General features: G+C 44.0%; 1 pseudogene; it reads left to right on the top strand.

Moving 5' to 3' along the window:
* The first annotated feature begins 3,169 nt into the window (after positions 1-3,169).
* On the top strand, positions 3,170-8,348 carry LOC125390243 (large ribosomal subunit protein uL10 pseudogene; annotated as a pseudogene).
* The last annotated feature ends 697 nt before the right edge of the window (positions 8,349-9,045 follow it).

Raw genomic sequence — 9,045 nt, 5'->3', positions numbered from 1 at the left:
CTCCATCTTCTATTCCTATTAATTTTAAGTTTAGACTTTTCATGGTGTCCCAGATTTCCAGGATGTTAAGAATTTGTTGGATTTGATGTTTTCATTGACTGATGAATCTATTTCATGTACAGAATCTTCAACCCCTGAGCTTATCTCTTCCATCTCTTGTATTCTGTTGGTTATGCTTGCGTCTGTAGCTCCCGTTCGTTTACTCAGCTTTCCCATTTTCAGAATTTTTTTGGTTTCTATTTTCTTTTCTTTTCTTTCTTTCTTTCTTTTTTCTTTTTTCGGTTTTCAAGACAGGGTTTCTCTGTGTTGCTTTGGTGCCTATCCTGAAACTAGCCCTTGTAAACTAGGCTGGACTTGAACTCGCAGAGATCCATCTGCTTCTGCCTCCTGAGTGCTGGGATTAAAGGCATTTGCCACCACTTCCTTTCTGGTTTGTGTTTTCTTTATTTCCTCTATTTCAGTTTTCAAGTCTTGAACTGTTTGCTTTCCCTGATTGTCTTTTCTGGGCTTTCTTTAAGAAATTTATTGATTTCTTCTGATTTTTTTGTTTGTCTTTTCCTTTATTTCTTTAAGGGAATTTTTTATTTCCTTTTTAAGAATCTTTGTCATCTTCATAAAGTTATATTTAAAGTTGTTTTCTTCTGTTTCTTCTGCTTCTTCAGGTCTTCCTGTGGTAGGACCACTAGTTTCTGGTGTTGCCATATTGTTCTTTAGGTTGTTGAGTGCACATTGATGCCTACCCATCCCTTCCTGCAATTGTTGCAGGCAGTGCCTTTGCCTTTTGGTCCAATCCTTGTAGTCAGTGTCTGTGTTTCAGGGATCCACTCTTAGATAGATTGTTGCAGCTGCTGTCTGTGTCTCAGGGAGCTGCTGAGGTCTCAGCGGGTGGGTGAGTTTGGGAGCAGACTGGAACATGTAGATTACAGAGTCCATTGTGTGTGCGGGTGTTGGGGCAGCCTACCTGCAGTAGGCTCACCTGCTGCCTGCCTAGTACAGTTGATGTGGGTAGGGGAGGGGCCTTGGGTTTTGCCCTGGGCCAGGGCCTACAGACTGGCTTGTACAGCTGGGCGCCTGGCCAGTCACCTCTTGGTCTACTGTGTTCAGCTGCAGTCTCTGTCCCAGAAAGCTTCTCTTGGCCCACTCTGTACAGTCTCAGTCTGTGTCCCCCAACTAATTAATCTTTATCAATAAAAATTGGAAGTTAGATATTGGGGTAAGAATCCAAAAGATCAGAGAAGCAGGGGAGCATACATCAGTGGCTCTTCTTCCTACCTGTCTTCTTGTATTTTATGAAATAAAGACAATGAGAGCAAGTAGTTCAATAACACTAATATATACCTAAGTGCTGGGAATGGATAAACTTATTTTAAAAGATAATCCAGTTTTTAGAATATCCTTTGCAATAAAACATTGTCTTCTTTCTGGTCAAAGCAGTTATAGAGACACCAAGTAGCCTATGCTCATACGGCAAGAGAGGGCAAGCCGGGATTTGAACCTTAGCAGCCACTATCAATTGATGCAACACTGCCTCTTACTATAAAGCTATGTCTTTCATAAATAAATTTAAATTTTTTTAAAAAAATTGATTTCTTGTTATTTTATGTGTGAGTGTTTTGGCTGTATGTATAACACGTGCATGCTTGGTGTCTGCAGAGGTCAGAATAGGGGGGTCAGAACAGGGCATCAGGTCTACAGGAACTTGAGTTACGAATGTTCGTGAGCCACCATGTGGATGCTGAGAATCTAACCTGGTTTCTCTGCAAGAGCCACCAGCGCTCTTAACCCCTGAGTCATATTATCAGCCCCAAATGAGTCTTTAAACGACAAGTTGATGACTCACTTCTGTCCCGCTTGTTCACTGGCTGGTGATACCACTGCGTCCCTCTAGCAATCATATTCATATTTCATACTTCAACCTAGGACTAGATTGATTTTGATTGCTATGCATATTTTGCTAAGTGAAATGGGATCAGGACTTCATTACATCACGAGAGACCAGTAACTCAATAACTGACTCAGTATGTGCCCACTTTTTCTCCCATCACTTAGACTGCCGATTATTTGATAAAGCTCAAAATACAGAACTGAGCCTTCTTGAAAGCATGTTGGCACTGCAGGATGCTTCTGTTTGCTTTATTTCTGAGACAGGGCCTCCCTTTGAGGACAATGTTCATTAGGTGGGCGTGGCTATGTTCTTGTTTAATGCTGAAGCCGGCCACGTCACGCTTGGGGTTCACCCACTGCGCATCTTCCATTTTGGAATTAGATGTTCGTGTTCGATATTTGGTAGAATGTGACTCTAATCGCGCAGCCGGGGAGGCAGAGGCAGAAGGATTGTTGCAAGTTGGAGATCAGTCTGTTCTATGTAGGGCAAAAGGACTACATAGCAAGATCCTATCTCAGGAAACAAAATCAAAGAGAAATACAGAAAAGGTGTCCCTGTTTGGTAATAGATCAGTGAGTCCAGCAGAAGCTGTGTTCGTGAGCTGGGAAGAGTATGAGCTGCCCCAGCCCAGCTGTGCTATACGTCTGGGAACCCAAAGCTTCTAGCAGATCTCCACAGCAGGATTTTGTAGGATACTAATTATTTTGTTGGCTTCTCTTGCAGAATACTGATTTTTTTTTTTTTTAAAAAAAGCTCTATCTGTAGAATCTCCCCCAATCCCAGTCTGAGATTTTCCCCATCTCAATTAGCATATCAATGGGCACTACAGGATTAATAAAAGATTATCCTTGGAAGGTGCTTAGAGTTTAGAATGTCCAACCTCCTCTTCTCGTTTCTTCTCGTTTCATGTTCCAGTTTGGAATCCAGTGGGTACCCTCTTGATTGCAGCCCTGAATATATCTGTTGGTGGCAGCTGCTAAGGGAATAAGCGGGACACAGCAGATGTGCCAGCTAGGGTGGACTCAACTAAGATTGAAATTGCTTTTCAAGTGAGTCTGAGCCAAACAGCTCTCAGACATCCATACGTGTTACTTTATTAAGCTAAAATGTTAGTTAAAAACACAATAAATGTATACTAGAATCAGGGAGCTTTATAAATATTTCAAATATCTTGGTTGGAAGGTCAAGTTTAAAATTAAGGGGATCCACTTCTTTCATCCGGCAGCCTCATTAGAGTGATGTCATCTTTAAACCCTGAGTGGCAACCCTGGCACACTTACCATGATGCCCGGGAAAGACAGGGCATACTGGAAGTCCAACTGCTTCCTTAAGATCATCCAACTTTTGGATGATTGTTCAAAATGCTGCACTGTGGGAGCAGACATTGTGGGTTCCAAACAGATGCAGCAGATCCTCATGTCCCTGTGAGGGAAGGCTGTGGCACTGACGGGCAAGAACACCATGATGCTCAAGGCCACCTGAGGGCATCTGGAAAACAACCCAACTCTGGAGAAAAAGCTGCCTCATATTCGGGGAAACGTGGGCTTTGTCTTCACCAAGGAGGATCTCACTGAAGTTAGGGGCATGCCGCTGGCTAATAAGGTAGAAGCTGGTGCCCATGCTAGTGCCATCACCCTGTGTGAGGTCACTGTGCCGTCCAGAGCACTTGTATGAGGTCCAGGAAAACCTCTTTCTTCCAGGCATTAGGCATTACCACTAAAATGTCAAGGTACGGAACCATTGACATTCTGAAACAAAGTAGGAGCTAGCGAAGTCACGCTGCCTAACATACAGAATATCTCTCCTTTCCCCTTTGGGGTAATCATTCGGCAGGTGTTTAACAATGGCAGAGTTTACAGCCTGGAAGTTCTTGACATCAAAGAGCAGACTCTACACTCCTGCTTCCTAGAGGGTGTTCGAATGTTGCCAGTGTTTGTCTGCGGATTGGTTACTGGACTGTTGCATCATTGACACATTCTATTATCGGTGGGTACAAGCGGGTCCTGGCGTTGTCTGTGGAGACTGAGTATGCCTGCCCCTTTCTGAACAGAAACAGGAGGGGTGAATTGGGACGAGGCAGAGGGGAGGTGGGGGTATGGAACAGAAGGAGAGGAAGGCAGGGAAACTGGTAGGGATGTAAAATAAAATTGAAAAAAAAACCCAAACAAATTTAAAAACTGAAAAAAAGAGAGGGGGGTCAGGGTTCCATGTATACCTAGACTCTGGGGTGCAAGCCACTGGTTATACACTTCCTGTCTGTAGCTCCTGGCCACATAACTTTCCTCAGACAGAAAGTGGTCATCCTTTAGTCTTAGCCTCCATCACTTCAACCCCCCATCACTTCAACCCATCACTTCAACCCATCACTTCAACCAAGGCCTTAAGGATGATGCCCAGACTAGATTCAGATTGGAGATTTCTATTTAACTTATTTGAGATTCAGTGTAGTGGTCTAGAGTTTGCGGGGCTCCTCAAAGTGGTTCCTTCTATTTTTTTAAATAAATAATATTTATTTTTATTTTACATGCATTGGTTTTTCTGCCTGCATGTTTGTCTGTATGAGGCTGTTGGATCCTGGAGTTACAGACAGCTGTGAGCTGCCATATGGGTGCTCGGAATTAAACCCGGGTCCTCTGGAAGAGCAGTCAGTGCTCTCAACTGCTGAGCCGTTTCTCCGGCACTGACTCACAAAGATTTCCAAGAGGCAAGTACTCAGTCCTGGTGGAGAAGGTCGCAACGTTTTCCTTTCCTGTATGTTCACTTCTAGTGTCACAGACACATCCAGCTGTCTCCTTTTGTCCTTAGGATGTGCTTGATGCAGAACATTGAGCACTCCCTGAATCCACTTCCTAGGCAGTTTTCACATGAGTTTTTAATGAGCTAAAATCCTTCTTCTATTTGAGAACTATGATGGCCACATCCTGTCCACCAATCATTGATGAAGATATTGAGGCTGTACCGAATGCAGTGACATGGTGAGTCTTCCCCAAAATTGTGACTGACCTAGCTGGTGACTGGTTCTCCCTCTGACCTCCTGCCTCTCTATCATCTAGGGAGCTTGCTAAATCCTGCTTTGGATCTGTAGGTCCAGGGTAGGGCCAGTCCGGGTATCAGATGGCTTTTGACCTGTAATAGTGACTCTGTAATGCTCACACAAGTGCTGTATGGACGTAAGACTCAGCCCATAAGCCACTGTTCCTCAGTCTCACGCCCTCTCTAACGTGGACACTCTCATTAGGAGTGTGCCCCCTTACTGTCCACAGGACTCAGTGACAGCCCCCCTCACACTTCCCTTGTCATTCCCGTTTCACGTCTCTTTCTTCCAAAGTTTATCTTGAGTTATTCTCCTCCTATTTGCACTGTTTCGTGCATTTTGGCTTCTTTACAACTCGGTTAAAAACATCTTTGGGTGGAATTGTATCCTGAATTTTCATAACTGTGAATATATATAAATTATTAACCAATATGCTTAGATTGAGGACACCTTCCCCATCAGTTTGACTGGCACATGCCAAGGGAACTTCTCCAACTTTCTTATTTACGGATATGTAAAAAAGAAAATTGGCTGTCATTGCTATTGTTCTCCCCAGCAGCGCTTCCCTCTTTTTCTGGGTTTTTGCAATTTTTTTCCCCTCAGACTTTCTGAAACACCGTTTGCTTTCTTCAGCCTGAGCCGGTTCTAGCTAGTTGTTGCTTAGCAATAATAATGACATGTTGAGACTCATCTGATGGACTTTGAACACCCTGAGCAGAGGCTGACCAAGGGCAACTGGTTGGCTAATTGTGGCCTCCAGTCACCAGTGCCTGTTAGGAAGGAAAGGGGCTGACGCTGCTGCACTATGCATTGGAGATTGCATCTGTGGTAAAATTCACATTTCAAAAATTGAGTCGGAATAAAACCTTAATATGCAGGCCATTTTCATGTCTTTGAAACATCTGGCAATTACCTGGCCTAAAATCACATATTCTTCCTGAGAGTCTCCCAGGTTATTTACACCATGTTTGGCTTCTGCCTTCTAGAATTCTCTGGGGATGATGGATGGTGATAGCCCCAGCACTGATGGAATGGCCACTTGTAAAATGTCACTTTTAAACACAGCCATTTGTGAATGATTACAGTTTATGTTTGCTGTCCCCTTTTTATTATATCTCTGAGTGAACTCATATGCCTGGGGCCTTTTGGGTCAAGTTGAAGTTCACAGTGGATCGCAAGCACTGGGTTATAAAATCCTTCTAAGTAAGGGTTTCAGTTGGAAACCTTGGAACTGTTTGCGTGCCTTTAGGGAGGCTAATACTGTGGGAGAGGGTCTCACTGTGTTTTCTCCCTTTAGTCCCAGAACCTTGTGGTCGTGTTGCAGTTGGTGATGGTGGGGTAGACCTACAGAGGATGTTGTCCTTACTGATGTCTCTTTCTCTTGTTAGGCTGTCATTGTTGCTCCTGTTTCCCAGAACACTGTGCTCCTGAGTCCCCTTAGCATAGGACAGAATGGGCCAAGGGACTCGAAAGATGGTACAAGCAAGGAGAGAGGTGAGGATAATTCCAAAAAGAGATGGAGAAGCTGGGGGGTCTGCTGTCACCAAGGAGGCACATGGGTAGATGAGTTCATACTGCTTGGAGGTGAAAATTCATTTCCAAAAAACTCAAGTGGTAGGAAAGACTGTGGCCAGTGACATTTTATGTAGTGCTTGGGTCGTTAAGGAAATTAGCCAACAAGTAATTAACTTGTTCTCCCATTGACTTCATTAAAAGAGATGCCCCCGACGTGATTTTCTTCCTTTCTTTACATTTAGACGTAGAGACACAATTTTTCAAATATCCTCCAAGTATTGTCTCACTAGGAAAAATGTCAGGACCTTGACTATGGTCCATCTATCTCAATAAAGTCCCTAAAGGAGTTTGAAGTTTGAGTTTAACTATGGGATCCACCTAGTTACAAATAGACACCTACTGTTGGTGTGTTTAGACTACTGTGGGCTGTTGTTCCTCCACTCTTCTTTGGAACATCCAGGCCCTAGAATGCTGGAATGTAGGTGCAATAGGTAAAACAGAGCTGGGAGCAAGAGAAGGATGGGAAAAGCTGCAAAGTAGAGAAATGTGAACCATGTATCTTTAAGGCTACACACCAGGCTTTATATACTCTGTACATGAAGATGCTTTCATCTTAAAATAGGATCCATGGTGCTCAAAATCCATAGTGGCTGCCTCATGCCTATACGGTAGAATCGTAACACTGTCTTCAGGCCTTCAAAGGCCTGCCCCAGCTGTCATTTTCAACCCCAAATAGTTCCCCCTTCTTTTTTCTACTGCTTTCCATTTGTCTTGACTGCTACACCAGCCTCTCATAGCTCCACGGTAAGCCCCTTGTCAGGGAATCAGTTTTGCCCACGTTCGTAGAGTAGACACCAAAAATCTCGGCCCTTTTCCCTCCTCTTGAGCGAAGCCACTCATACCACTCTTCCACCCTGGATCCAAGCTCTAATATTGCCAAAGTCGGTGGTTACAAGTCTACAGCAGTCAGAATCAAAAATCAAACAGCCCTAGTTGGCCAGGTAAAGGCATCAGAGGTGGGGGGAAGCAGTTGAGCCATTGTCTTTTAAGTCCCAGGCGTTGCCTGGTGCCTTGTGTTGAGCCAAACTTTGACTCTGGGGTTTGGTCTTGTTTTCTTTCCTGAGCTCTAGAGGCCACAGAAATGCCCCCAAACCAGCCTGTTCTGACTTCTATCACCCTGCCTCCTGAACTTACCCGGCTGCTCACCCCTTCCCTCCATTTAACTGTATAAACTTGTTTTGACCTTATCATCGCTAAGAGCCTTCTAAGCCTGCCTAGGCTGGACAGCAGGTATCGCTCTGCTTAGCTTGCTGTCTGCCTACATTCCGATCCTAGATAAGTGTCTCTGCATATTGCCCAACTCCTCGCTTGCAGGCTGCTAGAGTTTGCCTTTTATCTGCTTCATTCATGGATTTTGTACTTACGTGATATTCAGCAGAAAGCCAAACTGTTCCCTTTTGACAGGAAGGGATTTGAGCATAATCTGGGAAAATCTGCTATAATGCTTTGTTGGAAGTCTTGAGAGGCAAAGTAGTTGTTGGTCACACTTTGGATGCTAAATATAGGTAAGGGAATCAAGACAACACACTTGGAAAAACTGACATAAATTTAGTATATGCTTCAATGCTGAACATCTTGCAGAGAAATCCATTACCTTTGCTTCATGTTTCCAAGTGAAGAGCTGTGTTGTAAAAACTGTGTTGTGTGTTTTATCTCATTTATGCATTCATTTAACAGATGACTAAGTACCTACTACTTTCTTGAGGGACAGCTCCCTCATTCTACTTCTCTAGTGGGGAAGCTGATATTCCGGCAAGCTATACCATTGCAGACAGTGAGAAGAACTGGGCTGAGAAGTTGCGTGGCCAGGGAGTGGACAGCCACCGGGGTCATGGCTGTGGAAGAGTGACCTGAAGAGATGACAGTGATGCAGAACCTTGAACGACAAGCAAGAGCCTTTCTGCGGAGACTGAGCGGGAGAGCATTGTGGGTAGAGAGGACAGCTAGTGTGGAAATAGGAAGGTGAGTACTCACAGCAGCTGTGGAAGGTGGTAGGAAACCAATGCCCAGCAGCTGATGAATGAACTTCCCAAACACAGAACATCCACACAGTGGAGCACTAGCTAACCTTGAAAAACAACGAAGACTGAATCGTGCCGCACCATGAACGGATTCTGAAAAATGCAAGGTTAAGGAGAAGCTAGACACAAAAGATGACATTTTATATGGTTCTTTTTAAGTGAAATGGTTAGAATAGGTAAGCCCCACAGACTATGAGTAGCTGCCAGCGGCTGCGGTACGGAGAGTGATTGCTCAATTGGCGTGCCATTTTCTTAGGGTGTGATGAAATAAATATTTTGGAATTAGAGCAGGGCAATTGTTATAAAGCACTGTGACCATGTCATTGTCACTGAATTGAGTCATCAGAATAGATCATTGTGCATTCTCCGAATACTATCTAGATGGTTCTCAACCTATGGTCCTTACCCCTTGGGGCGAATGACCCTTTCAAAGGGGTTACCCAAGACCATCAGAAAACACAGATATTTACATTACCATTCACAACTGTAGCAAAATTATAGTTATGAAGTAGAAACAAGTATGATTTTAC

The sequence above is a fragment of the Myodes glareolus genome, chromosome 13, assembly GCF_982192425.1.
Source record: "Myodes glareolus chromosome 13, mMyoGla1.1, whole genome shotgun sequence".
Classification (NCBI taxonomy): Eukaryota; Metazoa; Chordata; class Mammalia; order Rodentia; family Cricetidae; genus Myodes; species Myodes glareolus.
This window is presented reverse-complemented; position numbering and strand designations above follow the sequence as displayed.